Here is a 14,201-nt window from a genome sequence, read left to right as displayed (position 1 = left end):
TATGACAATGTGTAGACTGGCAGAACTCTGTAATGAACATGACAATGTGTAGACTGACAGAAATCTGTAATGCCTATGACAATGTGTAGACTGACATAACTCTGTAATGACCAAGACAATGTGTAGACTGACAGAACTCTGAAATGGCCATGACAATGTGTAGACTGGCAGAACTCTGTAATGAACATGACAATGTGTAGACTGAAAGAAATCTGTAATTCCTATGACAATGTGTAGACTGACATAACTCTGTAATGACCAAGACAATGTGTAGACTGACATAACTCTGTAAAGTCTATGATAATGTGTAGACTGACATAACTCTATAATGACTATGACAATGTGTAGACTGACAGAACTCTATATTGCCTATGACATTGTCTGGACTAGCAGAGCTGTGCTATGCCTATATGACATTGTTAAGACTGGCAGAACTCTGCGATACCCATGACAGTGTATATAATGGTAGAACTGTTTGCTGAAAGGTAACATAAATAACAATCTAATCGTTTTCGTTGTCATTTTTCAGTTAAGTGTTTATAAAATTTGGATGTGGGAATACAGCTTATAATGAAACTGTTTTACGTGCGAGAGCTATCTATTGAAAAAAAATGGGATTCAGTATGTAATGATTAGAATACCATGTATCTAGGATATATATATAATGTATGTTAGAGGGAAGAACTTACCATTTCGAAACTTCCTGCTCTATCGACATGTATGCATGTATGTATATAATACAATCCACCATCCTTTATGCATGACACAGAAAAATTGTAAGTGTTCAGTATTTGTCTTAAAAATATCCAGACTCATTTAATTCATGCATCTAGTACGAAGTATGATAACATCTGGGGGAAAAAAAGAAAAAAAAAAAAAAAGAAAAAAAAGCAGTCAAAGACAGTTAATTGTGTATTATTCACATCATGATGCTTTATGGAGCTAATATTTCCGATGTAAAGCTCGGCATCTTCTTACCATAAATCATCATATCGATGGAAACATAGTGCCATAATTGTATCCTTTCGTCAGATTGAACACATCATTACCTTGATCCTGGACATCACGCGGAATTTATTATTTGGAAAATCATCTGAACAGTTATTGATAGTTTGAAGATGGGATCGATATCATTCCACAAAAATTAGGAGTTGTTGTCTATAGTTACATTTGTATAAAACTTATATATCACGTGACTTCCCGGCACATCCTGCCGGCGTGTTTCAGACTTGGATAGAACAAGGATCACGTACTAATCTGCCTGCTTTACCCAAGGTCGTTTTACACACTGCTGTAGGTTTTATAGAAGATTTTGAAGTTTAGTGTATAATCCAAGATAATCGCAGGTGCATGTTTCACGAGATATGTTCCTTATTGCACGTGATGTGATTGAGAGCGCGTCCTGTATACATATCATGTCAAACATATCTGACATAGCGTCATGTGTGTTCGTGAATTAAAAAAAAAAGGTTTTTTTTTTTAGAGAGTTTAAGTCAATAAGTTTACTTACCTTTGGGTTTTTTTCTGCCAGTTTTTATATCTACCACAAAATAAAACACATATAGAATTACACAACATCCGGATCAAACCCGCAGAACATGATTAACACGGACGAACATTTTTGGCAGAACATGCAAAAAATATGATAAAATATGGGGAAACGCTTACAGATCAATTACAAGGGGACAAAAACGAAGGGAAAATTATCACGTATCAAACGCACAGCAAAAAGGTACAAATACGATCAACATTACACAGCATAAACAACACACACAACGAATATTACACAGCATGAACAACACACAACGAATATTACACAGCATGAACAACACACACAACGAATATTAAACAGTATGGACAAAACATACAACGGACATAACACAGCAAGAACAACACATACAATGAACATTACACAGCATTGACAATTCACACAACGGACATTACATAGCATGGACAACACACACAACGGATATTACACAGCATGGACAACACACACAACGGATATTACACAGCATGGACAACACACACAACGGATATTACACAGCATGGACAACCCACACAATGGATTTTACACAGCATGGACAACCCACACAACGGATATTACACAGCATGAACAACACACACAACGGACATTACACAGCATGGACAACACACACAACGGACATTACACAGCATGGACAACACATACAACGGAAATAACACAGCATGGACAACCCACACAACGGACATTACACAGCATGGACAACACACACAACGGACATTACACAGCATGGACAACACACACAACGGACATTACACAGCATGGACAACACACACAACGGACATTACACAGCATGGACAACACACACAACGGACATTACACAGCATGGACAACACACACAACGGACATTACACAGCATGGACAACACACACAACGGACATTCCACAGCATGGACAACACACACAACGGACATGACACAGCATGGACAACACATACAACGGAAATAACACAGCATGGACAACACACACAATGGATTTTACACAGCATGGACAACCCACACAATGGATATTACACAGCATGGACAGCCCACACAATGGTTATTACACAGCATGAACAACACAGACAATGGATATTACACAGCATGGACAACACACACAACGGATATTACACAGCATGGACAACACACACAACGGATATTACACAGCATGAACAACACACACTACGGACATTACATAGCATGGACAACACACACAACGGATATTACACAGCATGGACAACACACACAATGGACATCACACAGCATGAACAACACACACAACGGATATTACACAGCATGGACAACACACACAACGAATATTGCACAGCATGAGCAGCACACACACAAAGGATATTACACAGCATGAACAACACAAACAACGGATATTACACAGCATGAACAACACACAACGGATATTACACAGCATGAACAACACACACAACGGAAATAACACAACATAGACAACACACACAACGGATATTACACAGCATGGACAACCCACACAATGGATTTTACAAAGCATGAACAGCACACGCAACATTACACAACATGGACAACACTCACAACGGACATTACACAGCATGGACAACACACACAACCGACATTACACAGCATGGACAACACACACAACGGACATTACAAAGCATGGACAACACACACAACGGACATTACACAGCATGGACAACCCACACAATGGATATTACACAGCATGGACAACCCACACAATGGATATTACACAGCATGGACAACCCACACAATGGATATTACACAGCATGGACAACCCACACAAAGGATATTACACAGCATGGACAACACACACAACGGACATTACACAGCATGGACAACCCACAAAATGGATATTGCACAACATGGACAACCCACACAATGGATATTACACAGCATTGACAACCCACACAATGGATATTACACAGCATGGACAACACACACAACGGATATTATACAGCATGGACAACCCACAAAATGGATATTACACAGCATGGACAACCCACAAAATGGATTTTACACAGCATGAACAGCACACGCAACGGACATTACAAAACATGGACAACACACACAACGGACATTACATAGCATGGACAACACACACAACGGACATTACACAGCATGGACACACACACAACGGACATTACACAGCATGGACAACACACACAACGGACATTACAAAGCATGGACAACACACACAACGGACATTACACAGCATGGACAACCCACACAATGGATATTACACAGCATGGACAACCCACAAAATGGATATTACACAGCATGGACAACCCACAAAATGGATATTACACAACATGGACAACCCACACAATGGATATTACACAGCATTGACAACCCACAAAATGGATATTGCACAACATGGACAACCCACACAATGGATATTACACAGCATTGACAACCTACAAAATGGATATTGCACAACATGGACCACCCACACAATGGATATTACACAGCATTGACAACCCACACAATGGATATTAAACAGCATGGACAACCCACAAAATGGATATTACACAGCATGGACAACCCACACAATGGATATTACACAGCATGGACAACCCACACAATGGTTATTGCCCAACATGGACAACACATACAACGGACATTACACACATTGAACAACACACACAACGGACATTACACAGCATGGACAACACACACAACGGACATTACACAGCATGGACAACCCACACAATGGATATTACACAGCATTGAAAACCCACAAAATGGATATTACACAGCATGGACAACCCACACAAAGGATATTACACAGCATGGACAACACATGCAACGGACATTACACACATTGAACAACACACACAACGGATATTACACAGCATGGACAACACACACAACGGATATTACACAGCATGGACAGCACATACAACGAATATTACACAGCATGGACAACACACACAACGGACATTACACAGCATGGACAACCCACACAACGGACATTACACAGCATGGACAACACACACAACGGACATTACACAGCATGGACAACACACACAACGGACATAACACAGCATGGACAACACACACAACGGACATTACACAGCATGGACAACACACACAACGGCCATTACATAGCATGGACAACACACACAACGGACATTACACAGCATGGACAACACATACAACGGAAATAACACAGCATGGACAACACACACAATGGATTTTACACAGCATGGACAACCCACACAATGGATAATTCACAGCATGGACAGCCCACACAATGGTTATTACACAGCATGAACAACACAGACAATGGATATTACACAGCATGGACAACCCACAAATGGATATTACACAGCATGTACAACACATACAACGGACATTACACACATTGAACAACACACACAACGGACATTACACAGCATGGACAACACACACAACGGACATTACACAGCATGAACAACACATACAACGGACATTACACAGCATGGACAGCCCGCACAATGGATATTACCCAGCATTGACAACCCACACAATGGATATTACACAGCATTGACAACCCACAAAATGGATATTACACAGCATGGACAACCCACACAAAGGATATTACACAGCATTGACAACACAAACAACGGACATTACACACATTGAACAACACACACAACGGATATTACACAGCATGGACAACACATACAACGAATATTATACACATTGAACAACACACACAACGGATACTACACAGCATGGACAACACACAACGGATATTACACAGCATGGACAACACACAACGGATATTACACACCATGGACAACACACACAACGGACATTACACAGCATGGACAACACACACAATGGAAATTACACAGCATGCACAACACACACAATGGACATTACACAGCATGGACAACACACACAACGGACATTACACAGCATGGACAACCCACACAACGGATATTACACTTCTGTGTATTGTATGATCCATTGCACAATTCCGCGGTGGGAGATCACATGGTACCAGACTACAGAGAGTGTCGGTTCAACCATTCTTACGCGATTCGTGGAATATGTCCAGAAGCCAATGTTGTTGTGACCTCATGAATGTCGAAAAAAACAACTTCCATTCCTTCAATGAAAACAATAAAACAAACAAACAAAAAAACACCCAAATATGTATGTAACGTACACCGGCGTGAATTTGAATGTTCAGGCAGAACATATGCCATAGACTGCGATGTCTATCATACAGAAGAAAGTAACTTTATGCATCTTCGGTCCTGTCACAGACAACAAAAAGAATGTATAGATTGAAAATGGCCACCATATATGGCATATGGTGACATTTAATATCAATTCTAAACATATTACAAATTAACAATACAAAATTAACATAGCATAACACAATAATTAATAAACGTCCAAAAATAAACATCTAAAATGACAATGGTAGTCAATTACAACAAAAGCCTGTGTGGGGTTGCCAAACTCCTCCACAAAACCAGCCTGTGAAACGCTGCTGGTTTCCCCACAACTTTCCGCTATACTTCTGCACAGCGAAAATATTTGAAATCACATCCTATGTCCTAATATACACACACGTGTAAGCATGACTAAATGCTTGTATTTATTGTGAGAATACGGTATTAGCACTACGTGAAATGTTAAAAAATATTTAAAAAAAATTCTGAAATAATAATAATAATAAAAAAGTGGACAAACAGAAAAGTTAGCTATGATAGAGTGTCTGTGCACTACAGCCGAGGTGAATTGATTGGCTGTTTAACAGTAGAACTGGTCATGCTGTGATGATAAATCGTGATGTCGGGACCACATTTGTATTTATTACATCAATGTCAACTCCTTTATTAGGCTGGTTATCGTTTATTCAATGTAATGTTTGCTTGATTATCGGTTAATGAAAAATCAATACCCAATTACGTGGGAAAATTAACGCGGTATAAGGAGTTTTCTGCCACAGAGTTCTGACATTGAGAGTACTATGAGTAAATGAGGTATTTCCCTTATCAATATCAATCTGATACTATTATTTAGCAACTGTTCCTGAATCTCAATAAGGTTACTAAATAATAAACTGTATTATAGGATAACTGAAGGAAATGTAAGTTCCTAGCTTAAAAAACACTCACGACTGTCTTTTTTCAACAGAAGATAAATAGTTCATAAAATAAGAACATGGTAAGAAGACCTTTTAATTGTAAAGTGTAAATGTTTTGAATGATACAGATTATACAACATAACGTATTTTCATGTTAATTCGTTTTTATTGTTCTAGACTTATGGATTTGCTTAAATCACAACGCCCTCTCTTACAGATATTGTGTCGTATTATAAGTAAGAGTATGATCACAGGGGAACATGACAAAATTCTTCAAAATCGTGGATACTTCTGAAATGCAAGCTACTACATGTAGGTTGTACATTGCAATTGATTAAGTCACCTTATCAGGTAACAATTTCTAGCAATGACTTTAAATCAAATTAGTAGCCAGGCACAGGATTACTGTTGGCGTAAACCGCTCCTTGTACTGCAATGCTAATAAACTGATATCCGAGAGTTCGATCACGGGGCTGCGATCAAGCTAGGGCATATCTAAAGTCATTAGAATCTCGTGGTTAGTATTGTGTACTTTATGTGATAATTTTGGATACAAGGACATAAATATTTAATCTAACCGCGATTGTGATTTTGAGAATTGATAACGATTCAAAATTCATTTGATTTGTACAAGTCGAAGCTGATCAGCGTTACACAACAATTTCGAAGGCAATTACGATTTACGAATCCTACACCATCTCAACATACATTTCTCTTCAATAGTTACAAACAAACGTGGCTGTTCCTATCTGTTGGTCCCTGTACGGAAAAAAAGGTACACTTTTGGTTTTTTAAACAGCACTATCAGATGTTCTTTCAACTCAACGGGCCGGGATTGTATAAATTCCCTTGTTTATGGTGACACTCGGTAGGTCAGTACTCTCAATCAGTTCCCAACATTATCCGTGGGTATACTGTCGAGATATACGGACGAGTATAATAATCCGCTGGTGACTTAACGTATTCTTTTAGAAATATAAACAGAACATTGTAATACAATTTTGGCTTAGTTCTTGCTTTCATTGTTTTATTTCTGTTTCTTTCTTCTTAAAGGGCGGTTTGCGGTCAAATATATGTATGTAATCAATTTATATATATATAAATGGTATATATCAGTTAAAAAGTGTAATAAATCTTTAAACACCAATATACAAATTCCCATGTTAAACCCCCATCCCCAACCAAAACAAAATCTTTAGAAAAAAAAAAGATTTTTTTTTTTTTAGAAATAACAAAAACAAAAACAAACAAACAAACCACAAAACAAATATGTGATCCTAAAAGTAATATCACCACTCATATAAAAGCAGTATTCTTGTAGTGACGGTTCCCTATCAGCAATACTCATTCTACAAAGGCCGAGTTTATCATAAATTACAACGTTAAACCATGCCAATGTAATCCACACAATCACATATGATATCATTAGTGAAGTTGATTTCATTCGAAATTCTCATGAATATAAAATGTGTTTTCCTTCCACTGATGCAATAATTTCCAAGGAAATTAACATGATTTAAAACCTTTCAAGGGCGAGGAAAAATTAGAGGGAAAATCGAGTGAATTCCCTAAATAGATAAACATTGACAAAAAACTCCTTTTCTGCACTTATCTTTTGCATTGTAATTTTTGTTCTGCATGCTCTTTCTTCTTTTTTTTTCTGTCTGTTTTCCATTCTCTTCTCTCGAATGTTCTTCTCTTCCCTTCCAATCCCCCACTTCCACTCAATTTCCCCTCGATTTCTCCTCCTCCCCTTCTCCGAAGGACCGCTCCATCATTAGTATGACCTTCTATCACATTAGCCTTGGATATGAATAATTTCTTCTCCGCTGCCGAATGAAGAGGCTAACTTGGTTACGTCTTTAAAAATACTGCGTCACGTAATTATACCGACCAAATTAAGTTCCCTAAGTGATTTAAAGCTCGGTGTTTTCTGTGAGGCTCGTCGCCTTTGTCTTGTACGGAGCATTAATTCGACACGTAAACCATTTTGATTTGTGCCCCCGTGTTTCCGTCTCGGCTTTAGGAATTAACTCGCTCGTAAAACGAGCAAACTTAATAGCGCTTTTACGCTTAAAAAATGTTATCCAAACAAATATGACAATGTTATGAATTGTTTTCTTTTTCAAAGAAAATGACATGAACGATATTGTCATTTTTTTTCTATAATTCATGCAATATGTGATTCGAATTTTTTCAACATGATGAGTATGCTATTAGAAAACGAAAATAATAATCGTGGAACTGAAGCTTGTTTGTATATCAGATAAAGGAAAGAAAACGGGCAAGTATCCTCTAGAGGTATACAGCCATACCAAGACAGAAAATCCACTCTCTCATTGTTACGGAAGACAACGTATAGTTAGCACATTACATCGTCTCGCAATAGTGCCGATGTACGATCATTGTAGCTTGAGTACTGGGGCGTATGAAATCTATATAAATCGTCTATGAAGGGCTTCCCAAGCACCAACGTTCGCATACCGCCGCCCCCCCCCCCCCCCCCCCCCCCCTCCATCCCCCAATCCCATTAATCCGGAGCGAATTTAAAAAAAACCCTCACAGACCAAAAAAAAAAAAAAAAAAGCAAAAAAACAGAAAAAAAAAAAGAAAAAAAAAAATACCAACAACGAAAAAAAACAACAACAGAAAAAAACCAACAAAAAAAAAAAAAAAAAAAACCAGTACAATGCTAATGCGAGTTGTTTTTCAAATAAATTGAGTTCAAATGGTGTCGATACAAAAGCACTTGAAAGAGGAAATAATCGTTTTGCATTCATACATATTAGTTTTAAAATCATTTGTATCTAGATAGTTCAGACACCATCATTTCGGAAGCATATTTACTCATTATGCTGTAGCGTAAAATCACATTAAGCCTGAAGATTATCAAAGTCTTTAATTACATACACGGCTCGTATGGACACGTCAGTTAAAGATTGTTATCGATGAATGTTCAGAGTACTGAAACTGGAGTTAAGTGAGAACAATGAAGCCAGCCTGACAGACTTGTATTGGTCCCCTCTATGGATATAGTAATGATGTGGTTAGAAAGTCAAACGGAGACAAATGGATTTAGGAGTTGTGTTTGAGTTCTCTGTACAGGTGAAAAACAAGCTAATTGTCGAGTCCAAATACAGCTGACATCACTGATTTACTGAATTCTGAAACATTCAGCAATCATTTCCTAGCGTCCCATGGGGTTCCGGACGATCACAAGGAATGTAATGATTGGTTTTTGTATTTTAGATTAGAGGGAATTGTAGTAGTAGTAAGAGCGATTGTTACGAATGAATTGCCTAAACGTCTTCGGGGAATGCCCTTTCTGTAACTACACAGTCTTCTATAGTAAAGGGGTCGTAAAAGGCGTTTAATAGTAGTTGAAGGTTGTTAAACTACCTCGTATATTAAAATGAACGGTTGGTCTTTGGGGCGTGTTGGCGGTTTCCTGGTTTTATTAAGAGGCCATTCCCACAGTTAATTTGTATAGAGATCCACCTTGATTGCGCAGTCAACAGCATGGAAGCCAACACAATGACACTACAGTAACCGTCAATGGCGACATTACCCGGGATAACTCGCGCTGATGATTTACATCTGACAAGATGCTGGTGTCTTTAAGGTAGAGAATCCTCTTTCCTTGGCCAGGATGTGTGATTCAATGTGTTAATAAGCTGTGTATACCCCATCAATGATAAACAACCCCCGGCATGTTTTATACCAGGGGATATATTAACAAGTGTAGTGGAGAAGATATGATGCTGGATCGTAATGTTTCTGTTAGTTCAAGCTTTTATATTCATTGCAACCAATTAGGCACGATATGCATGTTTGTCTCTTTATTAAGCTAATGCAATGTTGCTAACAGTTAATTGCATAAATGTACATGCATGAATACAAATTTCAGTCAATAAAAGAATACTAGTTGTTAATTGAATAATACAAGAACGATTTTTCAACAGAATAAATCTACGTACATATCAACAATCGAAAAACAACATATACACCCAGTTTAGTTTAACCACTTATATACGAATGGTGACATGTTTATATCATCACGTTACCAATGTGCACTCGGTTCTCCCCGATTTTCGTTTATGGCCAAACAGTAGACCCACATTTACATTTAGAGTGTAACTCCCCATCGTATTTGATATTGCCCGTATATAAGACACATTCTGTAACCAAAACATCCCCATCTTATTCAATGATAATGACTATTTTCACATTTAGGAATGATCCGTTTTTCATTTATGGATTTTTACATCATGATATAGGGACATGACTTTTCCTAGAATACTGAATAAATGACTACTATGAATAACTTACCATTATGTGTTTTATACCCAGGAGATCACCTAAACACACTATATCTCGACCAATTATAACGTGATAAAATGACAATAAATCCTGAGTGATGCAGACGGCCTGGGCCTCGGTAGTGATATCCCCACAACGCTGTCGCTCTTTTGGTCAATGGTATTGTTCAGACATCTTCGATCATTCCTGGCCCAGGTTTCATTGAGCAAGCTTCCGCATAGATTTCCTTCGACCCATATTACTTCCCCTCGCATCCTACGTATAACTTATCAACCTCTACCATTACTTAAGAGTTATAGAAGGACGAAACAGCTGTTTGATGTCCCTTACATCACTGACGAGTCCTAGAACGAAACAGCTGTTTGATGTCCCTTACATCACTGACGAGTCCTAGAATGACGAAACAGCTGTATGATGTCCCTTACATCACTGAGGAGTCGTAGAAGGACGGAACAGCTGTTTGATGTCCCTTACATCACTGACGAGTCGTAGAAGGACGGAACAGCTGTTTGATGTCCCTAACATCACTGACGGGTCCTAGAATGACGAAACAGCTGTTTGATGTAGTTCAATTCATTTTTGGCTCTGATGTATCTAATTAAAACGTGCTAATATTGTGTGTGTCATCTGCACAATCCTTTAAATAGTCAAAGATTTTGTATTGAATGTGACCATTAACTTCGAATAAGTGATGGATTAACATGCATTTGTAGTAGAAATCTTTTCTCTCGTAATGATAGGCTGATTTCTTGAGGTATTTATACATTGATGGTTCGAAATGTGTATAGGTTCCACGAATATTTTATCAATTACCATTCCTTAAGAAACATCAACCGACTCAGCGTATCTGTAAGGATGTATATTACTTTACCTTCAAATACAAATGTCATAATCTCTAATATCTATGAAAATGCTATAAATATCGCGCAAGGAATTATGTGATTTAGATTTGCTTTTCATGAAAAATGTTGATGTTTTGGATACTATAAAGTCATCACATATGTACAGCATTCCTTAAACCTAGTAACAGAATTCGTTAGAAATCTACTTATTGTATTTATATATAACAGTCTGGAATTTCATTACTCAATATTAATATTTCATACATCTTTATAGCTACATGTATCCCAATAACGCCTTTCTCACCATGTATACACGTTATTTTTGCAAGATAGCATTAAAGGCAGTTATAACAACTTAATCGTTAAGATGATAGATTTGATCTAGTTATTTTTTTACACGAAAGAACAAGCAAGCTCATCAGGGTTTTCAGTAAAACTCAATCTAATTAAAATCTAGATGGTCATTCTCAATACGTTACATGAACATCTAACAACATCCCATAAGGGGTCACGTCGGGGTGACCTTTGAGATGTGTGTATTTCACTTTCAGGGCAAAATGCCAATTTGTCGATGTCATCGAAGCAAACCATTTCGTCACCGAATGCATCTGAAGCAAACCATTTCGGTACAGCATGCATATATTGCTTTGTGGGACGAAATGACTTGAACAAAATTGACATGTCATACAAGCTATGCATTCTAGTCATGCTAATTCGGACATATACAATTCACTTCCAAGATTCTGGAAGTAGTCATTTGATTGCCTAATCCAAAAGGTCATCAGAACGTGACCCGTTATGGGATGTTGTTAGATGTTCATGTAACGTATTGAGAATGAGCATCTAGATTTTAATTAGATTGCAGTAAAACTTAAATTTTATCATTTTGATTCCTTGTTTATTTCCGTTAGGTTTAATAACTCATTATTTTGTGTTAAAAATAACAAAATCTTAACAGGCGCATAAGTTATTTCTTAAAGAAGTCAGCGACACTCGGGAGTACAAACACCTTTAAGGCCTGTTACAGCTCCCCGGAGTTTATTTATTACCTTGGTGCAGCTTTGTCCTGGCGAAGTACATCGGTAGAATATGACATTCATCATTCAGTGATGCAGTGAAATATGAACCACTGCAATAAACGTGATGATTTAGATGTTCTTTTGCCAATTTAATCTTACTGTCAAAGTTAAAATGCTCTGAACTGTTCTATATATGCTAGAATACTATTGTGAACTGCAAGTCTCACATAAAGTAACGGTGTGTTTTAACAAGTCAGAGTGCGAATAACGGATTCGTTTCAAACAATCGACATGTTTCAGACAATGTCATTTCTCCATTTTCATATGAGTATGTAGGAGAAAGACGGCAATTATAGAATATGGTTACTATGAGCTCAGATGAAATTGTGACCAAAGTGGTAATGTTGTAGTTGTTGTCAACATATAAAGGTTTTATTTGGTTGAGATAGATATAATTATATTTCTGTTCACAAGTTCAACAAAACAAATGGTCACTATGTTATCTATGTAGGTACATCAATCATAAAGTAATTATACCTGTACACACTGTCAGTGGATCTATAACTGGCCCCTCCACGGGGTCGTGTTTTCCCCTTCTATCATTGTGTGTTAGCCCTATCGGTCACTGTCAGAGATGAACTCCCTCGCGGACCTCTACGGCTATCTACCGCCACCTCTATCTTTGCACGAGATCATAGTGTTGCTACATTGATATAATCATGAGATGCTTGTCGTCACACGATAACGCGCCACACAGACAAAGAGGCTACAGAGGCACAAAAGAGTTCCACAGAGCCGGATCAGGGTATGATTGCGTACATACAGGAGCGTTCCAATTAAGACTGATGCCATAATTAAATATTTCCGGGTTCACTCCATACACACTTAATATTAGAATGTATGCCTTGGAGGAAACATCTCTCTAAAAGCTGGATATTATCTACAATTCGCGATGTTTTTTGAAGAAATAACAATCTCATATCTGTTGAATCCAGTTTATTACTACAATGTAAATATTTTACGTGGGATTCAATGTGAAAAGTCCTACATGATAAAACATCTCAACATAACTTATAAATAGTGGATATCATGCTATGCTAAAACTTTAATATTTTTGTTCCTCTGATGTTGTCGTGATAAGATATAACATTTATATTTGGACATTCAATATTACAATTTACATACTGGTATAAATCGTTGATCCAGCTTAGACTAGACAAAAAATGGTGCAAGTATTAAGAAGAGGTCCACACCATGATACAGGGATATAGGAATTTTCTACAGGTATTCTACATCCATACAATCGTCACACCGTCAAACCAATATTTATCCGGTATAAAGCGATAGACTTCCAGTTGCATCTACACCAAATAATTCCTATATAAAAATATTAAAAATACTAGTATGTATC

The sequence above is a fragment of the Pecten maximus genome, chromosome 3 (assembly GCF_902652985.1).
Source record: "Pecten maximus chromosome 3, xPecMax1.1, whole genome shotgun sequence".
Classification (NCBI taxonomy): Eukaryota; Metazoa; Mollusca; class Bivalvia; order Pectinida; family Pectinidae; genus Pecten; species Pecten maximus.
The sequence above is the reverse complement of the archived record's forward strand: the minus strand, read 5'-3'. Positions refer to the sequence as shown.